At 40.9% G+C, this 12178-nt stretch overlaps 1 long non-coding RNA gene across 1 annotated transcript; it reads right to left on the reverse strand.

The window, feature by feature from the left end:
* Positions 1 to 2541: 2541 nt before the first annotated feature.
* Positions 2542 to 11967, reverse strand: LOC144456839 (uncharacterized). Its single transcript, XR_013486008.1, has 2 exons — positions 11393 to 11967; positions 2542 to 4684 (listed from the first exon to the last, which is right to left on the reverse strand). It is a non-coding gene; the product is annotated as an uncharacterized LOC144456839 (long non-coding RNA).
* Between the last annotated feature and the right edge of the window lie 211 nt (positions 11968 to 12178).

Consider the following 12178-nt stretch of genomic DNA (forward strand, 5'->3'; position numbering starts at 1 on the left):
CTACGTCCCCGAGGAAAACATCCAGGGTAACATCTGTAGTTGGTATCAAGCACATAACTTGAGAAGGTGTTGTTTCCCAGGGTAATCCAAAAAGATCCTGTTACCTAGAATCCTAAGGGAATTGTTACCTTGACAGCCGCAGGCAACAGTGCACACACCTCCCTTGTTTTGTGTGTATGATTTTCTAACCTAAACTGCATCTTCTCACAGAAATAACTGCTGAGCTTTTTATCTAAACCATGCTTAAAGCAAAGTTTTGCCCATGGGAAGGTTGAAGTGGTACCTATGTACATATGCTCCCTCCATCCTGCTTACCATGTGTGGGGCTGTATTCTTGGATCATGCTGGAGGCTCTCTGTATGCTCCCTCTTAGGTTTCGGCTTGGCAAACATTTGGAGAGGCAGCTTGGCCAGGGTGATCCCTAAAATGGCTTGGAAGTCAGGTAAGTGATTTAAAAAAAAATTCTTGGAGTGATTATTAGAGGGAGAAAAAACAAACCACAGAGATTTTCAGTAGAAAGATTTTCAGTTATTTCAATGGCATCAACAAAGTAACATTTACTATGGGTATACTATGTGCTGGAGGCACCACAGCATAATGAGTACTGAATTTTGAGTCAGGAAAACATGGGTTCAAATCTCGTATCTGGATACTATGGACACTCAGGGAATTAAAAAAAACCCACCATAATTTATAGATAGGTTAAAATCTAGTAGAGGATATTTCTACACTCAGCATTGATGTCTTCTATATAGTAAAAGTCATAATGTACCTCATTCTTTACTATGCAGTATGGTGAGAATCCAATGTACGTGCATACTAACTCATCTGGGGTATTGTGTTTAGTTCAGGGCACCACAGTTTTTAAAGGACATTGATAAGACAGAGAGTGTTCAAAGGAGAGCAATCAGAATGACTGAGGGGCCTTGAGTTCCTATCATATTCAGAGTGGTTGAAAGAAATATGTAGAGCAGCTATTTTGTGGTGGCAAAGAATTAGAAAGTGAGCAGGTGCCCAACAAATGGGGAGTAGCTGAACAAATTATTGTATATGTATTGTATATGTATATGTTATTGTATATTGTATATACTATTCTGCTGAAGGAGATGATGGGGATGGTTTCAGAGAAACCTATGAAGACTTGAATGAATTGATACAAAGTGAAGTGAGCAGAACCAGGGAGAACAATTTATACAATAACAGCAATTTTGTAAAGACAAAAAACTTGGAAAGATCTAGGAACTCTGGTCAACACAATGACCCACCACAATCCTAGATGGCTCATAATGAAACTTGCCATTCACCTCCTGAGAGAGAGGTGATGGATTCTGAGTCCTGCAGATTGAGATATTTTGGGGGGAACATGGCCAATGCAGGAGTTTGACTTGATCTATATAATGTATGTAACATGTAATGTTTTGTTTTTCTTGCTTCCTCAATGTGGGGGAAGGGGGGGAGGTGGAAAGAAGAAAATATGGACCTGAAAATAAAATAAAATTGAAAAAAAATTTTTAAAAGAAAGAACTAATCAAGTCAATATTATTTTTAAAGTACCTACTATGTACCAGCCATTGTGCTAAGTGCTGGGGATGCAAAGAAAGGCCAAAACAAACAAAAAAAATTAGTTCTTCTCCTCTAGGAGCTCAAATTCTTTATAATGGGAGGGGAAAGAGAGGGAGGGAGGGAGGGAGAGAGAGAGAGAGAGATTAAAAAACTATGTACAAACAAAATATATACAGGATTAAATTGGACATAATCTCAGAGAGAAGGCCCTAAGCTTAAGGAGAACTGAAAAAGTCTCTTTGCTGAAAGTATATTTAGTCTGGAGAAGAGAAGATTTGGGGATAGTGGGAGGGGGAGGGAGGAGGGAGACAATAGCTGCCTTGAAATATTTGAAAGGCTGTCATGTGATGGAGGAAGGTTTAGACTTGTTCCTTTTGGTCCCAGAAAGCAGACCAGTAAGAAAATGTAGAAGTGCAAAGAGATCAATTTAGGCCTGAGGTCTGGAAAAACCTCATAACAATTAGAGCTATTTCGAAGAAAGGTAGGCTGGCAGCCTCTGGAAGTGGTGGACTGCAGTGCTTTTAAGGTCTTTAAGCAGAAGCTGGGTGACTGCTTGTAGGATATGTTATGATGGGGATTCTTATTGTATGGGGTTGGAACTAGAGGGCAACTAAGATCCCTTCCAACTCTCAAATTTTGTGATTATGTATCTTTATTTTCCAAACTTAAGATTTCATTGTGTTAGGGAATTCCCTACAGTGATGCAGACTGATACTTGTTGGGCAAATTGATAGTCTTAGAGAGTTTCCTGTGGCACTGGGAGGTTAATGACTTGCCCTGGGTCCCATAACTACCATGCTTCAACATAGGGGTTACAAATATGGAAAATGTTACAATCCCTCCCCATAACTAATTCCCACTTCAGTAGGAGAGAATACAACTCTACACAGAACCATGGAAGATTAGTATATATTTAAGGGCTAACTTATGCACAACAGACTCAAAAGTTGTAGAAATTCAGAGCTATAAGATCAAGTGTGAATTGATTAACCAACATGTCTTTATTAACCAAAATGGAAACAATGTGGTCTCTGGAGAAGCTCACAGTCTAGCAAAGGAAATCGGTGTATTTAGAGAGAAGGTTTCTGGGAGGATGTGTGACAATTTGAAACAAGGGTTCCCAAACCTTTTCAGATCCTTGGTTTTCAGTAAATCTTCCTATATGTATTTCATATTCAATATGAAAGGAAATAAATTCTAGAGTTTACGATGCACACAAACATAAGAAATTAAATAGATTCATTAAACTTTTATAAGGAAAACTCAAATTAACACATTTTTTCCCTACTAGCTATTACTTTTAGAATATTTTGATATGATAATATAGTTATTATTAATTATACTCTATTAACAAGTTTCACATACCCCCGGGAACTATGCACACCCAGGTTGGAAACTCCTGAAATGAAAGATTTTGGCTTGTGAGGCAGCATGGTATAGTGGAAAGCAAAGAGAATTTGGATTTAGAGAACCTGGGTTCAAATCCTAGGTCTGATATTTACCACCTGTGTGCCCTTGAGTAGTCACTTGACTTCCAGCTAGGTGGCTTTGTGGATAGAGTGCTAGACTTGGAGTCAGGAAGATCTGAGGTCAAATTCTAGCTATGTGACCATGAGTAAGTTACTTAAAAACTCTGCCTTGTTTTCCTCATCTGTAGAAAATGTGGAAAACAATAGCACCTACCTCCCAGGGTTTCTGTGAAAATAAAATGCTATTAAAATTTATAGAATGCCTTGTAAACATTAAAGTGCTATAGAAATGTTAGCTATTATAATAATTATTTTTTCAGTAATTTTCCACTCAGTTCAAGGAACTGAACTGAGGGCATGGTGATATTTTATTAATTCTTACAAAAGCCTAAAAATGGTGGATGGGAACATCATGTATGAGAACAGCACATAGGTCAGCATGACTGTACCATGGTGTTTATAAAGGGTGATAATGAGCTATATACCTAGCAAGATAGGCAAGTTGTGACAAATTTTAAATGCCAGCATTTATATTTGACCCTAGGGGTAAAAGGGAGCTAATGGAATTTGTTGGATAGCAGAAAGAAACTTTCAGAAAAATTGTTTTGGCATCTTTTTAGGAGATGGGTTGGAATTTACTTGTTACCCTCAGGCTATCTTAAAGAACATTTCTTTGATGTCCCATCACTTGTTCAACAAACATTTGGGTTTTTTTTGTAAGTCTTAACAGTTTTCTTCCAATTACATGTAAAAACAATGTAATATTAATTTTAAAAATTTTGAGGTCCAAATTCTCTCCTTCCCTCCCTCATTGAGAAGGCAAACAATTTGATATAGGTTACACATGCACAGACGTGCAAAACATAGTTCCATATTAGTAATATTGTGAAAGAAGACATAAACCAAAGAACAAAAACAAAAATAAAAACGAACAAGAAAAATAAGAAAGTCAAAAGTATGCTTTGATCTGCATTCAGACTCCATCATTTTTCATCATTCCTTTTTTTTTTTATCATAAGTTCTTCAGAATTGTCTAATCAACAAGCGTTTACTAAGGTCCTGCTATGTACCAGGCAATTGCTAGGTGCTAGGGTAGGAAGCTCTTACATTTACAATAGTTGGCACTTAAAGATCTTGTCTTTAACCAAAGCTTTGCAAAATACAGATTAGAAAACTTCTGCCTGATTGCATAACATGCTTCCCAACTTCTGGGAGACATAGGCTCACGTTTTGGACTTTGCCTGGCAGAAAGCTTGTAAAAAATAATATACACAGTCCAGTTGCTCCCAGGGTCTGTGAATCACACACAATAGTTGTTAATCCTTCATTTGAGAAGAAGACCAATGACATCATGATGTTGGAGTCAAGGTACAATGTGTATCGGTGTTGGCTTTACTTGCAAGTAAATTGGATTTAAGTAAGGCAGAGTTGTCAGTCTCATTATCTCTTCCATAGTCATCAAAGTCCAGGGGCAAGATAAAAGTCGAGATGACTGTCAATGGCTCATGGCTCGGGATGCACATACAGTAAAAACCATGAGTGAAAAACCCTATAATTTCTACTGAAGACTAATAAAATACAGCACAAATATCAAAAGGCACCATTGCTTCTGGAGCTAGAATTGCTTCATCATTTCCAGTTGGCTTAGATACCTGAATGAGAAAGGTTGTTGTGAGAAACAAGGACATAGTACTATGCTGCACAAAAGCTACTGGCCCACTGTGTGCACCCAAGTACTGAACAATACAATTATAGTTTAGGAATTATCATTCACACTTAAGCAATTGTGCTTCTTATGTATTGAGTAAGAGTAGGAGTATTTATGACAGAACCAAAATTATATACTTCCATTTTATTTGGGAGAACTTCTTTGGAATATCATAGCCATGACACTTTTTTTTCTGTCTCTACAGATTGGGCAGTCTCAGAGAGCTTCCTGGGGCACTGAGAGGTCAGGTGGCTTGTCCAGAGGTTCACAGCTAGTACGTGTCAAAGGCAAGATTTGAACCTACAGGCCCAGGTTCATTAGTAAAATTACCTAGCACATATAGGTTCTTTTCCTTTTTTATAGCAGCTTTCTTTGCGGTGGCAAAGAACTGGAAATTTTGGGGATGCTCATCAATTAGGGAGCAAGTTGTGGTATATGATTGTGATGGAATACTACTGTGTTATAAGATATGATGAGCTCAATGATCTTAGAAAAACATGGATAGACTTTCAGTAAATAATGAAGAACGAAATGAGCAGAACCAAGAGAACATTGTATACAGTAACAACAACATTGTTTTAAGAAGAACTTTGAGCAAATAAATAATTTTGACTATTATAAATACCCAAATTAACTGCAAAGAACATATGAAGGAAAATACAATCTGCATCCAGAGAAAGAACTGATAAATAGAAGTATGTATAGAATGATTTTACATATATACATATTCTTGTCTAATGGTAACCATCTCTGGGAGGAGGGGAGGAAAGGAAAAAAGGGGAAAAAAGAAATTTACATGATAACTTTATGATATATTTAAAAGGAATAGCAAGTTGTACATAATAAATTAGCAGTTTCATGTGCAATCATCTTTTTTTTTTGCTAGGCAGTGGGGTTAAGTGACTTGCCCAGGGTCACACAGCTAGTGTTATGTGTCTGAGGCCGGATTTGGACTCAGGTTCTCTTGAATCCAGGGCCGGTGCTCTATCCACTGCACCACCTAACTGCCCCTAAAAAAAAATTTTTTTAAGTCACCTTGGTTATTTCAATTACTTAGGTTATTTAGTGCTCTCTTCATGTACCTTATTGTAGTAATTTTGTATACTATTTTTTCTGGTTTACTCTGCATCCAACTGATCCCATTTTACATACAAAAATGCTTCTTTTCTTATCTATTGTGTTTGAAAGGACATAAATAGAAGCTGAATTTCAAAAGTTGAATCATTTTTTGAAAAATAATTTCAAAGAAAGAAAGGGATACTACTTACATGGGCAATGATTGACATTGCCCTGTTTGTCCCTACCAACTCTTTTTTTTTTTTAAATTCTGGGGACATGCTGTATTCATTGTTCAGAATTTTAATGTAATCAGCAAAACAACATTTTATGAGACATTTCCACTTTTAAAACCAAACAATGGAAAACCTCAAGGGAACTGAAAGAGAAGGTGGTCACAAGGGTGTTACTGTGACGTACAGTAACATACGTACAGCATACAGCCAAGGACACAAAGTTCTTGGCTCTAGGTACATCGATCAGTTCTCCTATACTCCAACTGGAACTAGGACACCAGGAAAAGCCACCATCCCTCCTTATTTATTCCTCCCAGAGAGACAAAGCCCTATTTTGTTGCCTCCCTAATGACAGGCAGCTACTGTTTTCTGAGTGCTGACATTGATATAACCCAGTCCCATTCACCTGTACCCTACAATAACAGGAAGTAAAAGGGGTCAAATCACACCCTAAAATAGGGCACCTGGCATAATAAGAAAGTTGTTTTCTTTACCAACAAGAGTCAAAATGGTAGTTCAAAAAGCTATGTTGGAAGACAACTACAAAAGATTCATGATGGAAGTTGCTATCCACATCCAGAGAAAGAAATATGGAGCCTGAATGCAGATGGAAGCATACTATTTGCTCTCCTTTTCCTTTGTTGTTTTGTTTTAATACTTCATTCTCGTGGTTCCTCCTGTTAGTTCTAATTGTTCTTTACATCATGACTAATGGGAAAATATGCTTCTCATGAATGTATATTTAGAGCCTATATCAGATTGTATGCCGTCTGGGTGAGGGGTGGGGAAGAAATGGGAGGGGGAGAAAATTTAAAACTCAAAACCTTATGGAAGTAAATGTTGAAAATTGAAAATAAATATATTTAAAAAAACAAAAATAAAAAGCTAAGAGGGTTTCTAACTAAGGACATCAGTGAGAAGTGGTACTACGGCACAGACTCTTTTTTTAAAAAATTATTTCTTTTTAGTTTTCAACAATCACTTCCATAAGCTTTTGAGTTTTAAATTTTCTTCCCCTCTCTCTCCACCTCCCTCCCCAAGATGGCGTGCAATCTGATGTTGGCTCTACATATACATTCCTATTAAACATATTTTCACATTAGTCATGTTGTAAAAAAGAATTAGAACCAATAGGAGGAACCACAAGAAAGAAGAAACAAAACAGAAGGAAAAAAAAGAGCAAACAGTATGCTTCGATCTGCATTCCAACTTCATAATTCTCTGGATGTGGATAGCATTTTCCATCATGAAACTTCTGAAGATGTCTTAGATCCTTGCATTGCTGAGAAGAGCTAAGTTTATTAGTCATTGCGCAACGTGCACTTCACTCAGCATCAGTCCATACAAGTCTTTCTAGGTTTTTCTGAAGTCCCCTTGCTCATCATTTCTTATAGCACAATAGTATTCCATTATATTCATATACCACAACTTGTTCAGCCATTCCCCAGTTGATGGGTATCCCCTCAATTTCCAATTCTTTGCCACTACAGCAAGAGCTGCTATATTTTTATACATGTGGGTCCTTCACTGACTCTTGAGAGAGACAGAATTACTAAAGATTCTGCAACCAAGACTGTAAATATAACTGGGGTATTTTGAGGGCCTTTATCCATTGGGTTATGCAGGCCCCAGTTGGACGTGACCCCTCCATCTAACTTACTCAGTTAGTACAAAGTTCCTATATGTGACCCTGGCTATAGATCACTGCAGTGGGAAAATAACAATAGGAACATTTAAATAGCACTTTAAGTTTATAAAGTGTTTTAAGTACTTTAAGCTTATAAAGTGTTACTATCCCCATTTTACAGATGAGGAAAACAGGCCTAAAGAGGTGAAATGATTTGCTAATGGTCTTCTAAGTAGACAGATCAGGACTCTCCAGTGCTGTCTCCACCTTCCATCAGCAGCTTTCCTACAGTTTGGGTTCCTAGGAACTTCATGTCCCACCCAGGATAAGCTGATCACCAGAAATCTCATCACCACACAGACTCAGTTTTTGATATTCAGCACCTTCTTAACCCCTCAATAGCCTCTCCCCTCTGACTGGAAAATGGTGGGTAAAGTACTAAATTCCTCCAAAGTCCTTTACGGAGGACTATGAACATTCAGAACTTTTATAGGTAACTCTCCAATTTCTATCAGCCATTCTGCTTGGTTTGGGCTCCATCAAACATCAGGCCCACCCCCTTCCTCCTCTCTCCACTTTACCCTCTTTTTTAGTTTCTTTTTGTGTATGGTTTTCCTCATTAGATTGCAAGCTCCCTGTGGGCAGAGAGTATTTTTTGCCTCTTTTTGTATCCCCAGAACTTGTGTCTGGCTCATTTCTTGTTAAGTCCTGTCTGAACTCATCCGTGGGGTATTTTGGCAGAGATACCAGAGTGATTTGCCATTTCCTTCTCCATTTTGTCCCCATTTGAAATCAGATCTTCTTGACTCTGGGCCTGGCACATAGTAGATACTTTCAGCATTTTTAGACATGTTTGATTCTTTGTGACCCCACTGGGGGTTTTCTTGGTAAAGGTACTAGAGTGTGAATCACTTTCTTTCTCCAGCTAATTTTACAGATGAGGAAACTGAGCAAAAAGGTTTAATGACTTCTCCAGGATCACATAGCTAGTAAGTGTCTGAGGCCAGATTTGAACTCAAGCAGATGAGTCTTCCTGACTCCAGGCCTGGCACTCTAACCTCTGTACTACCTGGCTACTCCTGGAGAAAAGTTTTCGTTTCTCAGTTGTTTGAGTCATGTCTGACTCTTGTGAATCAAGGAGCTATTAGAATCCATTGAGGAGAGTGTGGACATGGACAGTCCTGCACTTTAAGAGAATCACTTTGATGACTGAGTGGAAGTTGGATTGGAGTAGGCAGAGGCAGAGGAACTGAAAAAAGCCTATTGCAAGAGTTCAGGGGTCAGACAATGAGGGCTTACACCAAGATGATAGCAGTGTCTGGAGAAAAGGGGGCATATTCAATGACGTGTTGAGATTGAGGTGTCTATGAGACATCCAGTTTGAGACTGGAGATCAGCGGAGAGGTTGTTTGTTGTTATTCAGTCCTGCCTGACTCTTTGTGACTCAATTTGGGGTTTTCTTGGCAAAAAACTGAAGTGGTTTGCCATCTCCTTCTCTAGTTAATTTAACAGATGAGGAAACCGAGGCAAACAGGTTAACTGACTTGCCTAGGGTCACAGCTAAGTGTCTAGGGCCCTATTTGAATTCAAGTCTTCCTAATTCCAAGTTTAGCTTTCTATCTACTGTGCCACCCTTAATAAGTCCCAAGAATCATCTATATAGAGAGGACAACTGAATCTATGGCAGCTGAAGAGATCACCAAGTAAAATAGTATAGAGGCAGAGGAAAACAGGGCTCAGGACAGAGCCCGGAGGAGGCACCTAAGGTTAGAAGATAATCCCATCAATTATAGACAAAATCTTGAATGATTTTAACATAAAAGATACTTTTGAGGAGAGACTTTAGTCTTTATTCTCTTCTGTGGAGTACAATGCTTAAAAAATGCCCTGCAGGATTGTACAATCAATGAATCAACAAGCATTTATTAAGTGACTACTACTAGGCAAATACTGTTAAAGTCTTTGAGGGACAGGAAGATAAAATGAAACAGTCCCTGCCTTCAAGGAGATAATATTCTATTGTGGGAAATATGTTACATGTACACATTTATTTTGGAGGAAAACACTCAAGAGGCTACATGGATTTGCGCTCCTTTTATGAATTATAAAAATCAGACACTAAAATCTTGTTCCAGTGACTCAACATAGTGAAGTGGTGACCTTGATTCACTTCTTGGCAGGCCCTACCAAAGGGAAAAGGCTTCAGGTACTTCCCAAGACAGTCTACCACAGTTATTCAAAGTTAGCTAAGTTCACAGAGGTTGTCCATTGGTTAATGCACTATTTTTTTAAAGCTACAGGAACTCAAGAAGGCTAAGGATTTTGAATCTGCACCCAGGAAGGAGTTTCCACATTGATAACATCATGAATGCTTGACTTATTAAAATAATAATAATAATAATAATAATAATAATAATAATAATAATAAACCACTACTCTTCTAGTAATGGTTTTCAAACTTTTTTGTCTGTTGAAAACTAGGGGAAAAAGCCGAAGATCCTATTGGTTACGTGCCTGTTTGTCACTGGGGGAGAGAGACTACTTTTATGAGAACGAATTAAAATAAATGGTATTTTATTAATGTGTTAGCTATATAAAATGTGACTGGTTATTTATAAGTACGAACAACTCAAAAACTCTTGGACGTTTTGAGAATTTTTGCCTTAAACAATCATCCCTGTGAGAAAAAAACCACCCCAAGAATATCCAGAGACAGTTACTAAGAGAAAATTGAACGACTTTCTCCTGTGTGATCATGGGCAAGTCGTTTAACCTCTCTGCGCCTCAGTTTCCATTCCTTTAAAATGGGGGCAATAAAACCTGTAGCACCTACCTCACCGGGCTTTTCTGAGTCTCAATTAAGATTGTGTAAAGCCCTTTGCAATTTTTAAGTGTTCTACAATACAAATGGTAGTTATTATTATTACTCAAGATTCGAGATTTTCTAGACTAGGTTTTCCATACCTACTTATAAGAGAAGAAGCAACACCTGGTTGGTAGAGAATGCTTTTATCACCGTGATAGTTTCTGGCTCCTGTGGTTGGGCCAGCACAGATCCAGTGAAGTGACTAAGTACCGCGTGCTGAGCTCAGTCCCATCCCACACCTATTGTCTCAGAGCAAGGAACCAGTATTTCTGGAAGAGCAAGATCTGGGGATCCCCAGGCTGGGAAGGGGGTGGGGAAGGGCGAAGCGAAAACTAAGGGAAAGGGTTAACTTTCTCCCAGATCTTGGGCCCCCTCCCTTCCACCGCGGGGGGCAGCGCGGCCGATGCGCACCCGTCCCCTGGGCAGCCAGCCCCCAAACTGCCTCCTTGCCATTCTGATGCAGGGGTGGACCTCGGCTCCAGAGATCCTGAGGCCTGGAGCCAATGAACTGTAACCTTTCCCTCCCGATGCACTGAGAAGTTTATCAGTAAGGAAATCAGGGCAAGAAAAAAGAGGGGAGGGGGTACAGAGCGATTGGAAATCACGGCGGAAACCTTGAGGGCCCGGGCCAGGCTTCTCCGGGACCTTTTGGCAGAGCAGAGCCAATGTAAGAGTACTCTGGGTGGGGCGCTCACGAGCCCGGCGGCTTAGGGAGGGCACCCTGGCGGCCGCACTCGCCCCAGCATTTCCCGTCCCACTCCCCAAAGCAGCAGCCGGACTCGTCCCGAACCTTGCTTCCCTCGGGAAGCGGAGAAACAGGTGTCGGGGCGGCTGTGGCTGCCGCTCGCTTCCCCTCCTGTCCCGTACCTTTCCCAGCCGAGGACGTTAGGAGCAGCACCCCAGGGTGCTCACCTGGACGCCAGGGAAGCCGTGCCGGGAGGAGGCGTAACTACTGCCCCTTCCCCCACCCTGGATGGCTTGCCGCTCTCTTTTTTTTCCTCCTTTCTCCCAAACCTCCAAACAGGAAATAGCCTGAGTCACAATAATACATACATAGGAGCGGCAGCGACTCACACACCCAGTCCCGGGTTAAGAGCCCCGCGCTCCGGCTCCGAGGAGTCGCCAGCCAGCAGTGGGGGCAGCCCAGAGGCCACAGAGAAGTTGTACCGCCAGCTGCCCGATTGGGCGCGAACAGCAGGGAAAGCGGAGCTCTCCGACTAAAGTCCTCCCTGCGCTCTCTTCACCTCGGGCTGTGGCTGTCCCGCACCCGCAGTTTAGGCCAACGGCTCCAGGCAAGTACCCTCCTTTCCGTCCCCGCTCCCCGTTCTAGCCATTCCCGCCCTCCCTCCAGGGCAAGGAGCCCAGGCGCCTGGGCTGGTACTGGCGGCGCGCAGGCTTCCCTAGGGAGCCAGGAGCACTGCTCAAACCGAGCTGAGCCAGACGTGCCGAGGCTGGGCAGGGCGTCGCCGGGACTTCCTTTCCTCCTGGCAGTACCTTTAGGACGCTGGGCGCTAAAGGATTTGCGGCATTCGGCCCCAGCCCTTTGCGCCCCGGGGCACTGGTGGAGGCGGACGCAGTGAAAATTGCATGTGTCTCTGCCTAGTCTGGGGGACAGAAATCCTATTTTAATTAGTGTGGGAGGTTACACCCGAA

This window comes from Phascolarctos cinereus, unplaced genomic scaffold (genome assembly GCF_003287225.1).
Source record: "Phascolarctos cinereus isolate Bilbo 61053 unplaced genomic scaffold, phaCin_HiC Scaffold_4;HRSCAF=312, whole genome shotgun sequence".
Lineage (NCBI taxonomy): Eukaryota > Metazoa > Chordata > Mammalia > Diprotodontia > Phascolarctidae > Phascolarctos > Phascolarctos cinereus.